This window comes from Lampetra fluviatilis, chromosome 38, assembly GCF_964198595.1.
Source record: "Lampetra fluviatilis chromosome 38, kcLamFluv1.1, whole genome shotgun sequence".
NCBI classification, from domain to species: domain Eukaryota; kingdom Metazoa; phylum Chordata; class Hyperoartia; order Petromyzontiformes; family Petromyzontidae; genus Lampetra; species Lampetra fluviatilis.
Window position 1 is genome coordinate 1,812,100 of NC_136312.1, and position 24,005 is coordinate 1,836,104.

Here is a 24,005-nt window from a genome sequence, read left to right on the forward strand (position 1 = left end):
CCTGGGTTTATCTTTCCGTGACCTCCTGCTGCCAGCGGGCGTTCGACGCTTCACGTGGCCTTAACGTGCACGTAGCGAATGGCGGTTGTTGTTGATGGTCGTCTCGCGGTTAGCGCTACGCTGCACTACGAACCCAGCGTCCCGAGTTTGATTCCCGCTCACGGCCAACACCGGTGACTATTCCGTTCCTGGGCCTCCCTGAGGTCGACTCAGCCTCAAATGAGTACCTGGTGCATTGTATAAACATCGCCACTGGGGAGAAAAAGGCGGTCGGATGTGGTGCTGGCCACCCACCCCCCATCGTGTATCAAACACGGGAATTGGCGACCCTGTATACCGGCACGGCTTGGCTTCCGCAATGGAAAAAACAAACAACACAACCTAAGTCTGATGCAGTGGGGGGCGGGGAGGTGGGGGGACAAAGGCAGCGTGGCCGGGACGGACGCCGGTGGGACGAGCGGACTCGGCGAGTGACCGCTTGGTGTCATGTTACCACACCACCACCACCACACTCCCACCACCACCACAGATGAAGCTGATCCTGCCGAATGCTCAGCGGATGAACCGCTGAAGCCACAAGCTGGAGGCGCTGGTGCGGGCGTGCGGCGCCAACGCCGTCACCGACTTCATTGTCCTGCATGAGCACCGCGGTATGCCAGGCACGCGCACGCACCGCAGTAGACAAAGCTCCCCCGTGTAGCCTTTAACAGGCTGTTAGGACAAGTGCTGTTTGTCTAGTGACCTACGAAGGCTGGCACGGCACACGGCGGGTTGGGTGGTGTGGTCATTACCGCATCTGGCCCCCTTTGTCTCCCCACTGTCGATGCTTGGACACACCGGAAATCGAACTCGGGTCACCGGATTCGTAGTGTAATGAGATAGCCACTCTGCTGCCACTCCCCGGTGTGATGCGGTGCAACAGACGGGGGATGGCGGTGTATTTAACTGTGTGTACGATGTGCGGTGTGTAGTATGACGCTGCAGACGGGGGATTGCGATGTCTTAACTGTGTGTGCGGTGTGGTGTGGTATGATGCCGCAGATGGAATGGCAGTGTGTCTAACTCCAGTACGCTATCTGTGTGACGCACGTGGTGTGTCAAACTCTCCGGCTTGTTGTCCATGTGACACGTGGTACGATGCCACAGACGGGATGGTGATGTGCCACCTGCCGCTGGGCCCCACGGCGTACTTCACGCTCTCGAGCCTGGTGATGCGGCACGACATCCCGGACGTGGGCACGATGTCCGAGGCGTTCCCGCACCTCGTGATGCACAACTTCACGTCGGGACTCGGAAAGAGGGTGCGTGCGGGCACCGTGCCAGTCTCACCCACATCTTTCTCCCCCCCCCCCCCAAACACGAAGATCCCTCGTATAGCCTATAACCCTTTCTCATTTCGATGATGTACATATACGTCGTCGAAACGGAACCGTAAGAAAAACTCAAGTACGTCTTCTGACGTGAAGCCACACCGAGGCTCCATAAGGCCATGCGGGAGGGCGTGTGGCAGTTTTGTTCCATAGAGTACCGGTCGTGTCACTACGGTTCTCTGCGGTGAGGGCAACTTCTTTTAAAAACAGCAGCGCTACGCCTCTATAAATAAAATTAACGCTGAGCTGCTCGCTCGTACCGAAATTCAGCGGTGAACATGACACCTACCACCCGGCAACTTGTAGATGTCTCAGAACCGGAAAGGGTGAGCAGACTTTTGGGCCAGGTGCTGTGTGCCCGCCCCCACCCCCTTGCCAACGAAGGTCTAAAGCGTTTTATTCATCAGCTTCATCCGTCCGTCTGTCTAAGGCAGGGGTCCTCAAACTTTTTAAACAGGGGGCCAGTTCACTGTCCCTCAGACCGTTGGAGAGCCGGACTATAGCTAAAAAAAACTATGAACAAATTCCTATGCACACTGAATATATCTTATTTTGAAGTGAAGAAACAAAACGGGAACAAATACAATATTTAAAATGAAGAACAAGTCAAGTTAAATCAACAACTTGCCAGTATTTCAATGGGAACTATGGGCCTGCTTTTGGCTAATGAGATGGTCAATATCCGGTTCCATATTTGTCACTGCTAGTCGTAACAAGTGATGCGAGTGTGCATCCGTTAGTCTAGATCTGGTTGGAGATTTCAAATGTTTCATTCTGGAGAAAAATCCACTCGACCATGGGGAGAACATGCAAACTCCAAATATACAGCAGGCATCAGGTTCAGGATCGCACCCACGGCTCCTGTATACCAGGCGAGGTAGTTAACATCTCGCCACGGCAGCGCTAAATTATTGCGAGTTTAATGTGCCCGGGAGACCAACCCGACGTGGCATGTACGTATGTTGAACTTTTTTCACACTGTACATAGCCAACCTGGCTAATTGGAGGTGCAGAGGAAGGACAACAAACTAAACACAACAAGCATTTCTAAAGAAATTAGTTTCCACTCTAGATTTAAAAGCGCATAGCTCCCAGTGTGTTCCTAATATCGGAAGGAAGAGACCCACAGAAATCCAGACTCATATAGAACCACAGAGACCCATACTCATGTATGTATGTTGAACTTCTTTCGCACCGTACGTAGACAGACCGTGCTAATCTGAGGTGCCGGTGGGGGGGAAGGACGAGGAATCTCCGCACGCGCGCGCCCGATAGTTACCCTCGGCGTGTTTTACCCCGTCTCTCTTGTGGCGAGAGCAGGTGTCGAATAACCTCCGGTACCTGTTCCCTGTGCCCAAGAAGGACAGCCGGCGCATCATCACGCTCGCCAAAGACGACGACTACATCTCATTCAGGTGCGCTGCCGCCGCGCCTCCTCGCAACGCCTCAGTCGTCGTCGTCCGCTGTCCGTCGCCGATGGGTCTGCCGCAGCGTTCTTCATTGCAAGGCCCACCGCGAGCCACTTGGGGGCCCTGGTGGCCTTGAGTGCAGACCCCGACAATGCACATATGTGAAACTAAACTATTTTGATGTTGCGATGTGATTTGACCCAACTAGGTCATTTGCGGGTTGTTTTACAAACTGTAAATTTTCGCCGGCATGCCACGGTGGTGAGATGTTGACGACTTCGGCAGGCATACAGAAGGTCATAGGTTCGATCCCGACCCTGACGCCTGTATATTCGGAGTTTGCATGTTCTCCTCCTGGTCGCATGGATTTTTCTCCGGGCCCTCCGGGTTTTTCCCTCCACATTTAAAAACTTGAATTTAGAGTATTTGGCAGCTATACATTTTTATGTGAAGAGCTACATAGCTCAGTGGTAAAATAAAAATAGTTTAGTTTTACTTGAGTTTTCGAGCATGGGCACAGAGTTTTTATTTAATGCCATCTCTGAGCTGACGGCGCGTTTATGCATCCGCAGTTTTTAACAGGGCGGGCGTTGGCCTCTAACTGACAAACGTCTGCTAGGACGCGTAATGAGAGTCCAGCACCGTCCGTGTGACTTGCCGCGACCCCTCCTGTGACTTCTGTGCCCCCCCCCCCTCCCAACAGGCACCACGTCTACAAGCGCGACGGCAAGGACATCGAGTTGAAGGAGGTGGGACCGTGATTCAAGATGAAGTGTAAGTCTGCTTGACATGTTCCAGCTCGTCTCCACTTTACACCCCTGCGGAGGCGGTGGAAAATCCTTGTGGACTTCCCTACGAAGTGGTCGACCCCAGGGAGGATGATGGGCTTGAATGTAAGAGTCTAGCGTCGGGCCGCGCAGCCCACAAGTGACTTGCAGAGCGGGTCGGAACTTGAGTCGGTGGGGCCGCTGCTCTGGTCGCATTCGCTGTGCCGTGACCTGACCCGCATTCCCACACCCCCGATGCGATGTGTAAATTTAAAGATGACCGGGCGTAATGCTGGCCACCCACACCCACCCCTTCGTGTGCCGTGGTGGCTTTCCTACGTGCTAATAAGCGAACAGCGCTTTTCCCACACGGTCTTAAAGGCTACATGGGGGGGATCTTTGCCTTCGTGTGTCGCGCAGTCTACGAGATTAAACTGGGCACGCTGGACAACGCGGCCACCGCCGAGGTGGAGTGGCCCTGGCGACTGTACATGAACACGGCGAAGAAGCGGAAGTTCCTGAGCGTGGATTGAGGGGGGGGCAACTTCTCCCCCAACACTGCGGGCCTGGGGGGAGGGGCGGTGGGGTGGGGTGTTTGTCCCTGAAAACCCGGAGTTGGAGTCAACTCGCGGCGCTCTCCGCCGAGGCTCGAGGCGTTGAGGAGAGGTCGCCGTGTGGATAGGGCAGTGCGTGAATTGCTGTTCCAACCCTCGTCACACACGCGCATCATACGCGTCACACACACATTGCGGATGTACATTTATCAAACACAAACATGCACATCTTCGCATGCGTCGCACAGACGCACACAATTGCACAAAAAGACAAAAGTACCCCGTATCGCCGTTAACAGATTGCTGGGGCAAGTGCTGTTAGCGGGTAGCACCTATGATGGCCGGCATGGCACAGAAGTGGGTGGGTGGCCAGCCCCACGTCTGGCTGCCTTTGTCTCCCCAGGTTTACGATGTTATACACACCACACCACGTACTCAGATGGCTGAGTTCGTAGGGCGCTAACTGCTGTACCACCGCTCCCCAAACGGTGTACACAAACATACACGTGTACACAAAACGAAATTAACATTTATTTAAGTAAAAAAAAAGAAAATACCAAGTCAGACAGATGGAGAAAGTGGCGTGTCGTTGTGCATGTGTAGATATGAAAAACTGCCATAAATAAATAATATTTTTGGGAAGTCACAAGCGCCTTACATCACATCTCGACCATTTGAATGGACATCCCCCCCCCCTCTGTGGCACAAAATAAACTAACAAAACTAATCTATTTTTATTTTAGCAGGTAAGGCCCACTGCTATGCAGCTCTTTTCCAGACGCGACTTGGCCACAAATGAAATACCCATGAAGTGGCTTGTTACGCAGAAATTTATAGCAGCCAAATACTCTTAAACACGTTTCTGAATGTGGAGGGAAAAACCGAAGGACCCAGAGAAAAATCCACGCGGCCACGGGGAGAACAAGACGCTTCTCATCCGTGAAGCACTTCACTTTAATGAGGCGCTGCTGGTGGAGATCGTCTCTGAGGCACTTCTCCTCTGTGCGGCACTCCACCCTGGCAAGGCGCTGCATCTCAAAGAGGTCCTCCTCTACCACGAGGCGTTTCTCCGTGGCAAGGTCCTTCTCCTCCTTGAGACGCTTCACCCCGCTGAAGTCCTTCACCTCCCCAAATATCCTCTGTTCAAGTAAAGATGACCACAGGAATATTCAGACATGCACATGCAAACACAAATTCATACCCTCATAATCAACGTTTTTGTGTTAGATCGCGTTATTTATAAATGTGTCGTAACCTTCCACCACCCGACACGGCCAATCATCAAAAAAGTGTCACGTTGACAAAAGACAAATAGTTCACTACTTTAGCCCACCGGTGTGTTGAAGCGTGAAACCACAACATTTACAAAAAAAAACTGGAAATGTTGTGGATTCACTCTTCAACACACCGGTGGTCTAAAGTAGTGAACTATTTGTCAACGCGACACTTTTTTACTGATTGGCCGTGTCGGGTGGTGGAAGGTTACGACACATTTATAAATAACGTGATCTAACACAAAAACGTTTATTATGAATAATACTGGTCGCGAAAGCCTCTGTTAAAAATTCATACCCACAGGCATGCAAACATAAGACGTGCACATAAACACAAATGCATACTCACACATCTATGTACAGATGCAGACATCCACATTCACTCATTCAAGCTTGCTTAGCACACACATGAATATACACCATCACCTGATGTTAACATAACACCTTATCCATCAATACTTTTATCACATTGTACGTGTAGCCCTAACCCCTAAATATCCCAACCCCTACAGAATCAAAATACATGTTACATCCTCACAAACCCCATACATGCACTTAAGGCTGTGATCGACTGCGAAGATTTCATAGCAATTGTTGTCAACAATCATCACTGCAATAGTTTCCACAGAATGCTCCATTATAAAGATCTGGTAGCCCACTGTAGTGCCCATGTAGTGCCCATAATGGGCAACTGGAATGGAAACTTCAAAATCAACTAACAGACAATTAATGTGACTGATTTATATAATTCTGTCATTGGTAATAAATTACCACTTCAAGTGCTTGCATGAGTGGGATGGTGGAGAGATGGTGTTATTTGGAGAGGTCAAGTAGTGGAATGTTCTCGAGAGATGGTGTCTTGTGATGGTATACAGTGAGGGAAAAAAGTATTTTATCCCCTGCTGATTTTGTACGTTTGCCCACTGGCAAAGAAATGATCAGTCTATAATTTTAATGGTAGTTGTATTTGAACAGTGAGAGACAGAACAACAAAATCCAGAAAAACTAATGTCAAAAATGTTATGAATTGATTTGCATTTTAATTTAGGAAATAAGTATTTGACCCCTCTGCAAAACATGACTTAGTACTTGGTGGCAAAACCCTTGTTGGCAATCACAGAGGTCGGACGTTTCTTGTAGTTGGCCACCAGGTTTGCACACATCTCAGGAGGGATTTTGTTCCACTCCTCTTTGCAGATCTTCTCCAAGTCATTAAGGTTTCGAGGCTGACGTTTGGCAACTCGAACCTTCAGCTCCCTCCACAGATTTTCTATGGGATTAAGGTCTGGAGACTGGCTAGGCCACTCCAGGACCTTAATGTGCTTCTTCTTGAGCCACTCCTTTGTTGCCTTGGCCGTGTGTTTTGGGTCATTGTCATGTTGGAATACCCATCCACGACCCATTTTCAATGCCCTGGCTGAGGGAAGGAGGTTCTCACCCAAGATTTGACGGTACATGATCCCTTCCATCGTCCCTTTGATGCGGTGAAGTTGTCCTGTCCCCTTAGCAGAAAAACACCCCCAAAGCATGTTTCCACCTCCATGTTTGACAGTGGGGATGGTGTTCTTGCGGTCATAGGCAGCATTCCTCATCCAAACACGTCGAGTTGAGTTGATGCCAAACAGCTCCATTTTGGTCTCATCTGACCACAATACTTTCACCCAGTTGTCCTCTGAATCATTCATATGTTCATTGGCAAACTTCAGACGAGCATGTATATGTGCTTTCTTGAGCAGGGGGACCTTGCGGGCGCTGCAGGATTTCAGTCCTTCATGGCGTAGTGTGTTACCAACTGTTTTCTTGGTGACTATGGTCCCAGCTGCCTTGAGATCATTGACAAGATCCTCCCGTGTAGTTCTGGGCTGATTCCTCACCGTTCTCATGATCATTGCAACTCCACGAGGTGAGATCTTGCATGGAGCCCCAGGCCGAGGGAGATTGACAGTTCGTTTGTGTTTCTTCCATTTGCGAAAAATCGCACCAACTGTTGTCACCTTCTCACCAAGCTGCTTGGCGATGGTCTTGTAGCCCATTCCAGCCTTGTATAGGTCTACAATCTTGTCCCTGACATCCTTGGGGAGCTCTTTGGTCTTGGACATGGTGGAGAGTTTGGAATCTGATTGATTGCTTCTGTGAACAGGTGTCTTTTATACAGGTAACAAGCTGAGATTAGGAGCACTCCCTTTAAGAGTGTGCTCCTAATCTCAGCTCGTTACCTGTATAAAAGACACCTGGGAGCCATAAATCTTTCTGATTGAGAGGGGGTCAAATACTTATTTCCCTCATTAAAATGCAAATCAATTTATAAAATTTTTGACATGCGTTTTTCTGGATTTTTGTTGTTGTTATTCTGTCTCACTCTTCAAATAAACCTACCATTAAAATTATAGACTGATCATTTGTCAGTGGGCAAACGCACAAAATCAGCAGGGGATCAAATACTTTTTTCCCTCACTGTAGAGACACGATGAGGCTCTATGATGGTGCATTTAATTGGCCGTGGTGGTGTGGTGTCTTGAGAAAGGTAATGTGGAGAGATGGTGTAGTGATATTTTGGTGTGATGGTGTGCTAGTTTTGGAGAAAATGTTGTGTGTTTGGCCCCCACAGACCCCACCACCTTTGGGGAGTGATGCTTGTAGCAACTTTGGCCTGGGAAAGGGTCCACCTCATCCATGTCCCCTCACGTGGTCGACTGGCACGACGACTCCCGGCCTACAAAGAACAAAAAATTAATTCAAACGACGAGTAATGAATTAGAGAACGAAGGACGTGGAGTTTCACAGAACTAATTTTAAGATCGCTGTAATTGCCTCTTACCACACAACAGGACCTGCTATTGATAAATATTGATCACATGGCAGTAAAACTTTACAAGTCATGTTTAGCTTGAGACCCCAGTTTAAACAAAAATGGCTGAAACTCAGATCTGAACCCATCCTCTCAGCCACACTCGATCATTACGTCTTCCCATCACCACCAAGCCATGTCTACTAAAAGTAATTGATCAAGGAGCCTCCTTCTCTGCATATAAGCAATGTGATGCAGGTATCTGGGACTTACCCTCAGTCATCCAAGATCTCAGCCCACTTGATTTGGCTGTCCATGTTGTTGAGGAGTAGATTCTGTTTGAAGTTGGATGGCCTGGGGAGGTTGGAACAACGCTCAGATTTTGCAACCTTTTGACTTACTCATCCTCTCAATTATTACATATTTGACCACTCACTGTACCAATTCAATACATTTCGTGCCTGTTGCTTTACAAGCCACTCACTCGCTCGTTTTCCCAATCATGTGTAATAAAGGACTCGGTCAGGCGATGTAGGTCTCCGTTCATCCTTTATTTGGGTTCTTGGCTCGCACCCCGCTCGTCCTCGTCCGGACCCGCGCCGCCTCTGCCGTGCGCCCCGCGCACGCTCCGTGTGGCCCTCGCCCACACCGCGGCCGCTCTGCTTCCTCCGTGTGCCCCTCCTGCATACGCCGCCAGCCAAACTGCTGGTCCGTGTGCCCCCGCACACCCTGCTAGCCACTCGCTAGCTACGTGTGCTCCGCACACTCTGCTAGCCCCTCCACACTCTGCTAGTCCCGGCACCCCCACGCACACCGCTGGCCTACGGTGCGCGTAGGTCTCCGTCCACGTGGCAAATGGCGCCACTTCTCCGCCACTGCCCAGCGTGGCTTCCTCCCTATTCTCACTCTCTTCCAACCTCTCGATCTCTTCCGGCTCTCTCCTTATATCCTCCCCCTCACGTGACCCTGACTCCTCCTTCCCGTACTGCCCCCGTCTCCGCCCCCGCTCACCCCGTCTCCCATTGGAGCCGAGGTGAGCAGTGGCTCCTCCCACACGCTCCGTCGACCAGGCTCCGCCCCCCAATACTCCGGGCCGTGTGAGTGGCGCGGAGGCCAGCAACCACCCTATTCTTGCTCGCATTACACATGCATGCGTCCGATCACTCATTCATCCACATGAACATGTTTATTCCACCTGCATTAAACATCATCGCCAGACTTAATGATATTCAACCTCTAATCCAGACATGCATGTTAATGTACAGGCCATTTATATTAATCGAATGCTTGATAAAGGCCCCCCCCCCCCCCATGCCTTGTACGTCATTAGGGTCATATGACCATACTTAAATTATTTGTTATAACCCGAGCATGACTTCGCAGGTCATTTGATGTCAGAGATACCATCCATGTGGCTGTGCCTTCAGATTGGAGACAACTATGGCAGCAGCGAGTAGGCCTCGGCAAGGTAAGGTAATTTACCCTTTTTACCGGGTAAAAGGGTAAAGGTAAAGATGTCGACATGCCAAGGGGTAAGGTAAAAGGTAGGGTAAAGGTAGCTCGGAAGAATTACCCGGTAGGGTAAAGGTAGCGCGAAGTATTACCCGGTAAATACAGTACCTAGTTTACCGCTAAAAGCTCAGTGGCGCAGTCCATGGCCTCCATTTAATAAGTAATATTTTTAAAAAAATTCTTAAAAACACACTTTTATGAAATGTATTAGTAATGGAAGAACTCCACGACTCCAGGAAGTGGCCCCGAAGCTTGCCACAACGTAAGGGACCGTGGTGATTTACAGCCAACGTCAGTTGACCGTGGACAATTAGACCCAAGCCGAAACATAACATATAAAAAAGGATTTTATGATAGAATATAGTGTTGTCATCAGTATGACATAAGTATACCAAGTTTGCAGTCGATACCACATTAGGAAGTGGGTAAAAATTTTGTTACAAGATTTGAGGATACGACAACGTCAACAACAACAATGACAACACCAACAAGCATGTAAAATTGGAATCTTCGAGAGTATTCTATATGAATAAAGCGCTCTACCCAGCATTTACCGTTATAAACCTTGTTCATGTGTAGTTCCCTAGTAATTACCCTGTAATTGGGTAATTTATATGGGGTAAGGGTAAAAGGTAGGCTCGTTGCTTTTTACCTTTTACCTTACCTGCTAAAGGGTAAAAGGTAGGGTAGAGTGATTGTATTTTGGTAAGGTAAAAGGTAGGGTAAAAATAGGCTCGTTGTTTTTACCTTTTAACTTTTACCTTACCTTGCCAGGCCTAGCAGCGAGTGTCTGAACATCAAGGCAGACTCCTCCCCAATGTTGAATAACATTCAATACATGTAATGTAGGGCACAATTGTGCCAGCAATCAGAACACAATCATTGTAGACATGTTATTCATATTCTAAGAGATTTAAACAGGTTTGTTATGCATGTGTTAAATGCTGACTCGCTTGGGGTCTAAACAATGACAGTAACAGCAACATATCAGGGCTTGCCAAGTTACTTATCCAACAGTCCTTGTTTCAGTTTCATTAATACTGGTAGGAACCTCCTGGTTACACCAGCCCACAGGGGATTATTATGTCCGTCCGTCGTGCAGGGAGGGCCTGGGTGGGGAGGGGAGGGTAGGGAGGGGCTGGGTGGGGAGGTTGGGGAGGGGCTGGATGGGGAGGGTGGGGCTGGGTGGGGAGGGGCTGGTCACCCCGTGGTGCCCTTATAAAACTCAACGTTTAACCTACTCACGCCGGCTTGTGCCGCCCTCACAGTCGGCCATATTTGCGGAATACACCACGCCGCCGTTGACCCTGGCCATTGACCGAGCAACCCAACGTTCCTACCAGCTCCCTCCGCAGGAATGTGTTGTTTTATAACCCTGTGAGCCATGCGGCTCTTGACTCGGGTGCAACCGCAAAAAAAAAAGCGAGAAACATCACAACAGAAAAATCCTGGATAAAACAGCAAAGTCTTCCAGAATAAACACCGGATGTCAATGCTGTGTGCAAAAATCCCAGTGGGATGCAAGTCAAACAATAACAACCATAAGACAATGTAGATTAAAGTTATCGGGCTAACTCTGTACTACAACAAACAAACATGGCTAAACAAAACGTTTTCAAAATCACCAAAATAAAGCTATAAAAACAATGTAACAGTGATCAAAGGAACTGTGATTCAAATTTAACAATAAACGATACACGTAACATGTACGACCAAACTTTGCAGCTATAGTTGGCTGCATGAGTCACTCCACAACAGCAGGAGTATCAGTAGCAGAATATACATTTTTCAATGCACCTTTAAAAATCAGCACACTATAATCAAAAATCAAGATCGTAGAGTTCTGCCATTACTAGTACGGTACATTTCATTAAAGCGTGTTTTTAAAAAAGTGTTTTTAAATATTACTTATTTCTATCGATGTTCCAAAATCCGACCTTTTCACGCGGTGTTTCTTCATCTCGTGTACATTCGCACACTGCCCAGGCGCATTTCTTTAGAACGACTCATTCTTTCAGAATTGCCTTCTGCGTTTAGTTTGTTGTCCTGCCCCTGCACCTCCTCCGATTAACACGGTTGGCTATGTACGGTGGGAAAGAAGTTAAACGTACGTAAAGCACACTTGCAACATTTAAAGGAGTCTGCGCTTTAATCTTGTATCTCGTAACCAATCCGTGCGTACGGTGCTGGTAAACGTTGTGTTCAACAGACGTTCACATATCGGACGTATCCACATATACCCTTGGTACCATGGTGAGTCTGATACGCACTCCCGCCCCCCCCCCCCCCACAACAGGTAGACAGACTGTGGCATAATTGTGGATTTTCAGGAGGGCCTATAATAGCACCCCATCAACATAGATTGCCATAAAGATGTCAGGAGCAGTAAAAAAACCTCTGAGTGCAGTCTGACAAGGTATGATCATCAAACTGCCAGTGCCAACAGTTTCTGCTTGGTCAGAGAGTGGTGCAATTATTCCCTTTAGAATTCCAGATCATGCTCTTGGGTTAGGTTTAGTCTGACCTTAATCCAGATGCAAATGTGCACCAACTATATAGTCAGTCAGGCAGTTATTTTGGGTAACGACCATTTAGCTAAGCATGTATTTTTCACTGGTGACCTACACTGGTCATACCAGCAATAAACAAATGATTTTCCAAATGTGCCCCATGGTTTTCGTTGTTTGTTTACCCATGTCTGTGCACGAGATCGCCCTCTCTAAGTGTTGAGTAGGGGGAGCAGGGGTTGTCATCGCCCGGCGAACTCTTGAGCGCGCACACGCGGTACCCAAAAACCGAACACTTTGCCACGAGCATGGCGCAGCCACGCGAGACTTAGTGCCGCTTGTGCAACAGAGTGGCGTGGCAGCCGGCGAAGAAGGCTTCACGAGCACTAATTACGTAATAATAACAATACCGTGCGGTAATTATTGTGCTCTACTAAATTTCAGAATGATGTAAAGGATGTGTTGTGGGGGTTGTTTTTCTACGAGCGGAAGTGTGGGTTACATTAAAACCAACAAAATAATTTCTGATTCAACCGCATTAATTGATCAAACCAAACAGTTCTCGTTGAAACCTTCTGCAGCCAGGCCACCAAGATTATATGGCTTGCCAAAGATACATAAAGAAGATACACCTCTTCGTCCCATTGTCTCTACTATCAACTCCCCCACCTACAAACTGGCTCGTTTTTTGTCTGAAATCCTGCGGCCTTTCACTGGAAAAACCACCCCTGCGGAACTAAACTCTACTGACCTGGTATCGACAATCAAGGGAATTTCCGTCCCCAGACGACCTGCTTGTTAGTTTTGATGTGGTTTCCTTATTCACCAAAGTTCCTGTACCTGACACCATCACAGTCATTGAAGACTTGGTTCATCAAGGACTGAATACTGGGGTACCCCCCCTGGTGAGACACTGCTTAACAAATACATACTTCACCTGGAATGGAACTTTCTACAAACAAACTGAGGGCACCCCAATGGGCTCCCCCCTATCTCCGGTTGTAGCCAACGTTTTCATGGAGAAATTTGAGACTGACGCCATCCAGACTGCCACTCTACGGCCGATCTTCCATACACCCAGCCATCAGATTCACCATGGAAGTCGAAAAAGATGGCAAGCTACCCTTTTTGGATGTCCTAATTAAAAGGAGACCTGATGGTTCAATGAGCCACTCTGTCTACAGGAAAGCCACCCATACATATGCTTACCTAAAACCGGATTCCCACCACCATCCATCCCAGAATTCACTCATCAAGACTCTATACCATAGAGCCCAATGCATCTCCGACCAGGAACACATTGCCAGTGAACTCAAACACGTACGTCAAGCTCTTAAGGCTAATGGTTACTCCGACTACACAATCAGCAAAGCCATCACTCCAACCATCAAGAAGGATCCTGTTGAGGAGCCTTTCAAAACCATCACCTTACCCTACATTGCTGGGGTCAAAAAGATCTCCAAAATCCTGATAAAACACAAGATCCAGGTCCGATTCAACACAGTACATAAAATCCGTGATCTGGTCCCGTCTGTAAAATATGTGGTTCCAGACATACAGTACCCTGGCGTCTACAAACTAAGTTGCCTCTGTGGTAGCAGTTAAATTGGAGAAACCAAACTACATGTCTCGGACCGCATCCGTGAACATAAAGCAGACTTGAAACACGGTAGGACAAACACCTCAGCCGTGGCAGATCACTGTTACAATTCAGTGGGCTCACATGATATTGACTTCTCCAAGACAGAGGTTATCTGCAAGCCATCTGGCTACCATGAGAGATTCGTTCATGAGGCGATCCACATATACAAAGACAAGAGACAATTTGAACCAAGAAGATGGATTCTGGCTCAGCAATCATTGGAAGGACGTAATAAACCATTTCGGATCTTAACTGATTGTGTTCACATTTACGGTGACTTTCAGACCGCAGTCCACTCACTGGCATTGACTATATATCTTGTATTCTCCGCAAGGAATGGATTCTTTGCTCCGCTGCAAGTCTCCAACCACCACTCTCCCATTGACATATTTCGTTGCTTCCTCTTAGTATCTTTCACGCGACGGTCAATGGTATAGTGTATAGCGGATTGTATAATAATAAATAGTATAACATTGTAATGTTTAATACAATGTATAAAGTAATATATAGTATCGTAATTGTACAGTGAATATACAGCAGTGTGATATACAGTAGGGTGGGTAGAATAATACATAGTGTAATATTACAATGTATAAGGTATTGGGTGGTGTATAGTAATACAGTACTTAATTTAATGTTGGGTTTGTCTATGGCAGTATATAGTACAGGGTAAGCCCGTGTGATGTAAGAGAATAACGTTTAACTGGAAGCATATTATATTTTTTGCGACATAGAATTGTAATGTATTACTTACTGTTAGTAGCTCAGCTTATTGGAGAGTATATTTAGTATACTGATGATACTATGTAGTTTATACTTTAGTTGTTTACGTGGTGGTTTAGTTACTGCAGCTACATACTATTAACATTCCTTCCCTTTGTTAATGCTACCCCATCCCCTCCCTTTGATGCTGCTAATCCTGCATAATGCACGGGCATGATATGACTTTAAACCCCCCGCCCACCTCCTACGCATTTTACAAGTAGTACTAATCCCATATCTGCATTTCCCATAAATATGCTAAATTCATCTTGATATGCAAATTATTTTGTCAAGGCGCTCTTCCCCCTCCAACCCAGCTTAAATAGACGCTCCAAGCCTGGTGTGTTTCATTCAGACTCTGTCTTCTCGACAGACCTGTTCTTCACCTGAGGACGGCTGCTTGCGTTGTGGCCGAAACGTCGTGAGAATTATTTTATTATGTTTTATTTTCATTATTTCCATTCTACGTGACTTTACCGAAAAAACCAAGAAGATTACTCCCACCTATTCCAAGGCGTCTTGCAAGCTTGGAAGAGTTCACCAAAAAATACCCTCTAGAATAGCACTCTAGAGTTAATTCTAGCAGAGGCCCTTTCACCAGCAGTGGCACAAATAAGCAATTGCAGGGGCTGTACCTTTACCTTGTATTACAGTTACCACGGTCGCGAAATATTAACTACCTCGCCTGGTATACAGGAAGTCGTGGATTCGATCTCGACCCTGACATCAGCATATTTGGAGTTTGCATGTTCTCCCCATGGTCGCGTGGATTTTTCTCTGGATCCCCCGATTTTTCCCTCCACATTTAGAATATAAACATGCGTTCGGAGTATTTGGCTGCGATACATTTCCAAGCGATAAGTCACTTCGTTTTTGCTATCATTCGTGGCCAGATCTCTTCTAAAAAAGAGCTTTATAGCTTAGTGGGCCTTCCCTGGTAAATAACAAAAAAGTTTTGTAATTATTTCACGGCTATTATACGACAATCAAGCTAAGAAAATGTCCCCATGTTCATGCGAGCACTGGGGCGTCACCCATCTCCATTAGTGGTAATTCCATAGAGACTTTCTACAGGACAACCACCGATTCATTATTCCACAACACAACAGTCGTATATTTTGCAATAATCGCACACTCCGAGTGGAGTATTACAGCGATACCAGTGTTTGTCTCTGGAAATTTTCCGATTTACAATAAAGTGGAATGGTGGCGCAGTGCATTCACGTACAACTGGACCTCGAAGAGTTGCTCTTCATAGCCCATGTGACGGAAGACGTTTGATACCCGGCCCGAGGTTTAACATTCGAGATGCGGCGACACTTGAGACAACCTTGGCTCCCCTTCATCAACCTGCAATAACCAGTGTAGTGAGGGCCTAGTCAAACAACAACCATGACAAACATGTTCTGGGGAAGCCTTCAATCAGCAGTGAATTGGACAATTATTTTGGTATGCCCCCCCCCCCAACCAGACCTCAAGACTTCGCAAAAACTACCCAACACGACAATCAGATTTTTCTTCACGTTAAATCTTTTTTTTTCTTCCAAACCTGCAACTGAATAAAAAAATATCGGAATGAGAAGACAGTTGAGAACATACTGATTGTCCATGAACATTTTCAGTCGCATTTTGTTACCTAGGTCAAAGTTTATACATATTCGATTATCGATACCATCGTTCACACGTCCCTCCTGTTTAGGACGAGCCCTATGTACAACAAAATACTGCTGTGATTGACAGGATGACTCGCGTCTAGACAAATGACGTTTCTCGTAATGCACACCGCTGTGTGGAGAATGATGTAAACGCCGAGCACACGTTTTGTACGGGAACCACGTTGGAACAGCCATCAGATGTGACAGTGGTTCTCATTGCCACAACGTAAAATGTTAAACTCATAAACATCAAAGCAGCTGGCTTCTAGATCTCTGAAAACAACAATGCGTGTCGCCGGTCTTTGGCAACCGTGTTGTTAAAACTGTGCATGATGGTCGTGCACACTCCAAGGGTGAATAATGTTAACAAATGTATGAATTTGTATACGACTTGCCACTATGAGCGCCGGTACTAAAGAGATGTTTGTTGTAGAGACAAAGGAAGGAACGATTGTCAACGAATTGCGGTTAAAAAAAGTGCATACATGGCAATTCAGATTGGTTAATTTTCCAGTGGCCGTGAGTTGCAATGAAACTATGACTGTTGTTACAGCAACAGTGTGTGATGGATATCAACAGTAATCTATTTTATGTTTTGCGTGACTTGTTATATCAGTGTTACAGATTAAATTTTTCCAAATTCTTCGGAAAAAATACATGGCATTTCAATAAGCTCACATATATTGACGCACATACTGTATATGAGATAGATGCATTGCTTTGATAGTTGTTTATGCTTACCATTTTGTATGTTGAATTGTTTTCACTTGAGTAAATAATATAAACTGTAAGAATGATAATAAATTCGGTCTGCTTAACATCATTCCTCATTTATGTTTCGTAGTAAACTCATGCAACAGCATTCGTGTCAAAAGTATTCACCCGTGGTGTTATTCTAATGACCCATATGCACGAGTAGAGAAAGGCACGTATGATATGAATGGAATAATTGTACAGGCACAATTGTTTTAAAAACCACGAGCTGATTTCCCCACTCTTCATCTCAGCAATAAGAGTTAAGCAGGCGATAGTAAAGGCGACAGTAAAGACGGCAGCTATGCCAAACTTAGACTTCAAAGTCACCGTTTCTCTACTTTCAAAGCCTCACTGAACTCTGCTCATCTCTGTTCGTGGTCCCTAGCCGGTGGTGGAAATTCCTCATTCCTATGGTGGGAATCAGAATGTCCACACGATGACCACACAGAGAGCCACAGACTCACCACACAGAGTTCCACAGACTCACCACACAGAGACCCAAAGACTCATCACACAGAGACCCACAGACTCACCTCACACAGAGCCCCGTTTCGGCATCTTCAGGCTGAGTCGACCACGAGGAGGCACAGACAGGGTTCAGATTTTTCCCGCCATCGCCGCCATTCGCCCCGACCGGAAGCGGAAGTAGAAGCTGGGGGTGGAGGTCGCCCAAAGAGGAGGGGCGGGGGGCGGCTGCCGGAGGCGTGGTCGCGCACTGGCACGTCACTCGGAGGGCGTGGCTAAAGGGTTCGTGGTCACGTCCCTCGCGCTGTGACATCCCCGGTGACGTCGCAATCACCACGTGCTTTCTCAGAGTTCGAGACGGGCGTGAAGGAGACGGCAGCTTCTTAAACTTCAGCTGCTTCAGCTTCATCATCGTCGCCTTTCGAACAACTTCTGCTGAAGCCATCCGAGCGAAACTTTTGACGAGGTGAGTTTTGTGGGTTCATGGTGAGTGTGTGGGTCCGTGTTGTGGGTTCGTGATGTGTGGGTCTATGTTGTGGGTTCGTGATGAGTGTGTGGGTCCGTGTTGTGGGTTATTGGCGAGATTGGGTCCGTGGTGAGGATATGAGGCCATGTGAGTTTGTGGTGAGGATGTGAGTCCGTGTTGTGAGTTCGTGGTGAGGATGTGAGTCCGTGTTGTGAGTTCGTGATAAATGTGTGGGTCCGTGTTGTGGGTTCATGGTGAGTGTGTGGGTCCGTGTTGTGGGTTCGTGGTGTGTGGGTCTATGTTGTGGGTTCGTGATGAGTGTGTGGGTCCGTGTTGTGGGTTATTGGCGAGATTGGGTCCGTGGTGAGGATGTGAGGCCATGTGAGTTTGTGGTGAGGATGTGAGTCCGTGTTGTGAGTTCGTGGTGAGGATGTGAGTCCGTGTTGTGAGTTCGTGATAAATGTGTGGGTCCGTGTTGTGGGTTCGTGGTGAGTGTGTGGGTCCGTGGTGAGGATGTGGGTGCGTGGTGATTGTGTGGGTCCATGTTGTGGGTTCGTGGTGAGTGTGTGGATCCGTGTTGTGGGTTCGTGGTGAGTCTGTGGGTCCGTGGTGAGGATGTGGGTTCGTGGTGAGTGTGTGGGTCCGTGGTGAGTGTGTGGGTCCATGTTGGGGGTTCGTGGTGAGTGTGTGGGTCCGTGGTTGAGTGTGGGTCCGTGATGTGGGTTCGTGGTAAGTGTGTGTGTTCGTGGTGAGTGTGTGGGTCCGTGGTTGAGTGTGTGGGTCTATGTTGGGGGTTCATGGTGAGTGTGTGGGTCCGTGGTGAGTGTGTGGGTCCGTGTTGTGGGTTCGTGGTGAGTGTGTGGGTCCGTGTTGTGGGTTCGTGGTGAGTGTGTGGGTCCGTGATGTGGGTTCGTGGTGAGTGTGTGGGTCCGTGTTGTGGGTTCGTGGTGAGTGTGTAGGTCCGTGTTGTGGGTTATTGGTGAGGTTGGGTCCGTGGTGCGGATGTGAGTCCATGTGAGTTTGTGGTGAGTGTGTGGGTCCGTGTTGTGAGTTCGTGGTAAATGTGTGGGTCCGTGTTGTGGGTTCGTGGTGAGTGTGTGGGTCCGTGGTGAGGATGTGGGTTCGTGGTGAGTGTGTAGGTCCGTGGTGAGTGTGTGGGTCCGTGGTTAGTGTGTGGGTCCATGTTGGGGGTTCGTGGTGAGTGTGTGGGTCCGTGGTTGAGTGTGTGGGTCCGTGATGTGGGTTCGTGGTGAGTGTGTGGGTTCGTGGTGAGTGTGTGGGTCCGTGGTGAGTGTGTGGGTCCGTGTTGTGGGTTCGTGGTGAGTGTGTGGGTCCGTGTTGTGGGTTCGTGGTGAGTGTGTGGGTCCGTGATGTGGGTTCGTGGTGAGTGTGTGGGTCCGTGTTGTGGGTTCGTGGTGAGTGTGTAGGTCTGTGTTGTGGGTTATTGGTGAGGTTGGGTCCGTGGTGCGGATGTGAGTCCATGTGAGTTTGTGGTGAGGATGTGAGTCCGTGTTGTGAGTTCGTGGTGAGGATGGGGGTTCGTGGTTAGAATGGTGAGTTCCTGGTTGGGGGATGTGGGAAAGTGGTGAGGATGTGAGTCCGTGTTGTGACTCTCTACACCATCTACACCCCCCACCCACCCACAGCTTTCCACACAGAGACCTTGGGGACTGCTGCGTGAGAGAAGCCACTCTGAGTATCAACACCATGGAGGTACGCATGGGCCCCTATGCTCGACTTACGAACACCACCAGCACTCATCAACACCACCCACACTTACGAACACCACCCACACTTACGAACACCATCCTCACTTACGAACACCACCAGCACTTACTAACACTACCAGCACTTACGAACACCAATAGCACTTATGAACACCACCCATACTTTCGAACAACACCTTCACTTACGAACAACACCCTCACTTACGAACACCACCCACACTTACAAACACCACCCACACTACGAACGAGCTTCCATGAAATATATATTTTTTTAACATCGACGTACAACTCGCGCTTGCGAACAGAACCGCGGAACGATCCTCCGCGAGATGTAGTGAGTGTTTGTGATGCCTGTACACTACTCTGTGGCACCACAATGGCAAGATATTAACAACCTCACTTGGTTTCCAGGAGGTCGTGGGTTCGACCCCGACCGTGATGTCTACTGTTTATTTGAAGTTTGTGTGTAGAGGAGCCTTCTCCAATATTGTTTTATGTGTGTATGTGCATGTAGACGAGCCAAGCTGGAGCAAGAAGGAGGGAGGCAGTCTCTGGCAACACGTGGAGCGCGTTGTCCGCAGCCGGCACCGGCCCTATCCGCAGTAAATCGCCTCGAGGTGAGGAACAGCAGTGAGCAAAAATGGCCACGGTGAATGGGGGGAAGTCACTACCGCCATTTTTCATGGGGGACTTCACGGTGGCCATGTTGCTTAGGGGACTTTATGGCAGTCCTGTTCCATGGTAGACTTCATTGTGGCCATTTTGCATGGGGGATGTCACGGCAGCTATGTTGCATGGGGTACATCACTACGGCCATGCTGCATGGGAGACGTCACTATGGCCATGTAACATGCGGGATTTCACGGTGGCCATGATGCATGGGGGTCTTTAGGGCGGCCATGTTTAATGAGGGATGTCATGATGGTCATGCTGCATTTTGGGATATCACAGCGGCCATGTTGCATGGGGGTTGTAATGGTGGCCATGTTGCATGGGGGTTGTCATGGTGACCATGTTGCATGGGGGATGTCACGGCACCCATATTGCATGAGGGATGTCACTGTGGCCATGTTGCAAGGGGGACTTGATTGCGGCCATGTTGCATGGGGGATGTCACTGCAGCCATTTTACATGGGGGACTTTATTACGGCCATGTTGAATGAGGGATGTTCTGATGGCCATGTTGCATGGGGGATGTCATGGAAGCCATATTGCATGGGGGTTGTCATGGTGGCCATGTTGCACGAGGGATGTCATGGCAGCCATGTTACATGGGTATACAGTATTTGGCTGCCGCTATATATTTCCACGTGATGAAGATCACAGCCACTTTGGTGGGGCCATACCTGCCAAAATAAAAATATATAGTTTAGTTTTAGTATGGGTCTCTATGGGTCGTTATGGTTCGATATGAGCATGGATCTCTGTGGGTCTATGGATCTCTGTGGGTCTCTATGGTTCGATACCAGTATGGGTTTCTGTGGGTCTGAGTGGAGTGATGAGTCTCCATGTGATGATGATTACGTCGATGACGATGTAGCTCTAGCGGGGGCCTTACTTGGCATGTAAACAAAACAGAAATAGTTAAAAGTCTAAGATGTCGTTGTTGTTGTCACGTGTGCAGCGATCCTGGATCTCTTTGGGCCTCAGCTAAGTCATCGCCAAAAGCTAGAGCTGGAGGCCATGAAACAAGTATGGTTCTTCACTGTGGACAAGGTCGGCAAACCCCGGGGCGGCAACAACAACGACAGCTACGACGACGATACCAACAACTACATCCCTGTGAGGCTCACAGAGACACCCATGGAGACCCAAAGAGACACCCACAGAGACCCACTCCCATTGAGACCAACAGAGGCACCCAAAGAGACACCATTAAACACCCACAGAGGTTTTTGCTGGGTTAGAAGGCATGAGTATAAATGTGTAATCGTTAAACCTGCCACCACCACCAGACACAGACAGTCAGTTAGGGTTTTGTGTTACGGGTTTCTGGGGGTCTCTGTGGGTGTCTAAGGATCTGTTTGGGTCTTTATTGGTCTGGGTGTCTCTGGGTCTCTGTGAAAGTGTTCAAATTATTTCGCACCGTATGTAGTAAACTTTGGCTAATCCACTCACGACGTCGGCAGTGGTGGCCAGGAGATGTTAACTCCTTCACCTGGTATACAGGAGGTCGTGGGTTCGATACCGACCCTGACGCCTGCTGTATATTTGGAGTTTGCGTCTCTATCTCTCTCCCCGTGGTTGCGTGGATTTTTCTCCGGGTCCTCCGTTTTTTCTCCTTCCACATATAGAAACAGCGTCAACACACATTAAGAGCAATTGGCAGCTTCTGCTGTACATTTCCACACGGTGGTAATGATGAGGCCCCACTTCGTTGAGCAATGATTTGTGATGGCTAGGTCGCTCTTGAGAAACAAGTGCAGCTCAGTGGTGAGGCCTTTAACAGTGTAGCAATAGCCTGTAGCCTTTCTGGACATAAAACACATACTTGTGGTGAACATGCAGACAAAAACATGCTCTGATAATGTATGGCATTGCCTTTGAAACTGATTGGTCTACACCGGAGAGAGCATCCTTCTTTAGGGCCTAGTCTCACTACCAGCGTCTCACTACCCAGTGTCTCACTACCCAGTGTGTCACCACCCAGTGTCTCACTACCAGTGTCTCACAACCTGTGTCTCACTACCCAGTGTCTCACCACCAGTGTCTCACTACCCAGTGTCTCACTACCAGTGTCTCACTACCCAGTGTCTCACAACCTGTGTCTCACTACCCAGTGTCTCACTACCAGTGTCTCACCACCAGTGTCTCACACCTGTGTCTCGCCACCAGTTTGTCGCCACCAGTGTCTCACTACAAAGTGTTAGATGGATAAACGCAAAAAGGCGAACAACCCCTCCAAGTTTTAACGGCATTCGGTATTCTTGGGTCTTTCGGTAAAGTCACGTAGATAGGTTCAAATAAAATAATAAAAATAACAGGAAGTTGACCGCTTGCGTTGCGATCGAAACGTCGTAGTTGTCTGTTTTTTTTTATTTTTCTTTGAACCTATCACACGGGACTTTACCGAAAGATCCAAGAATACGAATCCCTGCAGTCACGAAAGCTTTAAGTCAAGCATTCGGCAGTTTAACGAAACATTTATACATTTCCGCGATCTAACACCCAAGCAAAAAGTAACCTCCGTAGCTGATAATGGCGGTCGTGGAAGCCCCGACTACTGCTGCAACCACCGAACGTTCGACGCTCTGATTGCGACGACTCTGACTACCGGCCTCCGCCTCCTCCTCTGCCTCCTAGGTCCGCAAGGAACAGCTCCACTACCGCTATGAGGTGCAGAAGATGATCGGCGAGGGAGGCCAGGGCCTGGTGCTGCAGTGCCTCGACCACAAAACCAAAATGCTCGTGGCCGTCAAGATGCTGTCGCTGCCCTGGAGGTGAGTCAGAGGGCCTTCCGCGGTGGCCCGCGCTCTCGAAAAATAATCATCAAATGATTGGAGGCACCGCCGTGAAACTGCCACTAACTATGGACTCGCTGACAAAATACTAACTGCCGTAAAACTGCTGCTAACTATAAACTAACAAAATCTTACTGCCATAAAACTGCTGCTAACTATAAAGTAACAGAATACTAACTGCCATAACAACTTACTGCTATGAACTAACTAAAAAGAAGCACTAACTGCCGTAAAACTGCTGCTATGAACTCACAAAATAATAACGTGCCGTAAGACTACTGCTATGAACTAAAGTTAACTAACAAAATAATAACTGCTGTACAACTATTGCTAACTATGAACTAAAATACCCATAGAGACCCAACAGAAACCCGCAGAGTAACCCACAGTCACCCACAGAGACACCCAGACCCTTAGAGACCCACAGAGGCACCCAGACTAATAGAGACCCTGAGAGACCCACAGAGACACCCATACCCTTAGAGACCCACAGAGGCCCACAGAAACACCCCGACCCACAGATATCTACAGTCACCCACAGAGACCCCCACAGAGTCACCCACAGAGACACCCACAGAGTCACCCACAGAGACCCCCACAGAGACACCCATAGAGACCCCCACAGAGACACCCACAGAGACACCCACAGAGACACCCATCGAGTCACCCACAGAGTCACCGTTGATTTCGTGGCCTTCCCCCTCCCGCTGCGCAGCTCCTCGACAGCGGCCCGCCAGAGGACGGAGCTGGAGGTGGCCAATGAGCTGCAGGGCAAGGCCAGCGATGAGCGCTACGGAGTCATCCGGGTCTTGGATACGTTCCAATTCCGCGGACACAATTGCCTCGTCGTCGAGCTCTTGAAGTACGCGAACCTCCCCTTCCAACCCCCC

General features: G+C 48.3%; 1 pseudogene; it reads left to right on the forward strand.

Moving 5' to 3' along the window:
• The first annotated feature begins 529 nt into the window (after positions 1–529).
• Positions 530–4,079, forward strand: LOC144945710 (U3 small nucleolar ribonucleoprotein IMP4-like; annotated as a pseudogene).
• The last annotated feature ends 19,926 nt before the right edge of the window (positions 4,080–24,005 follow it).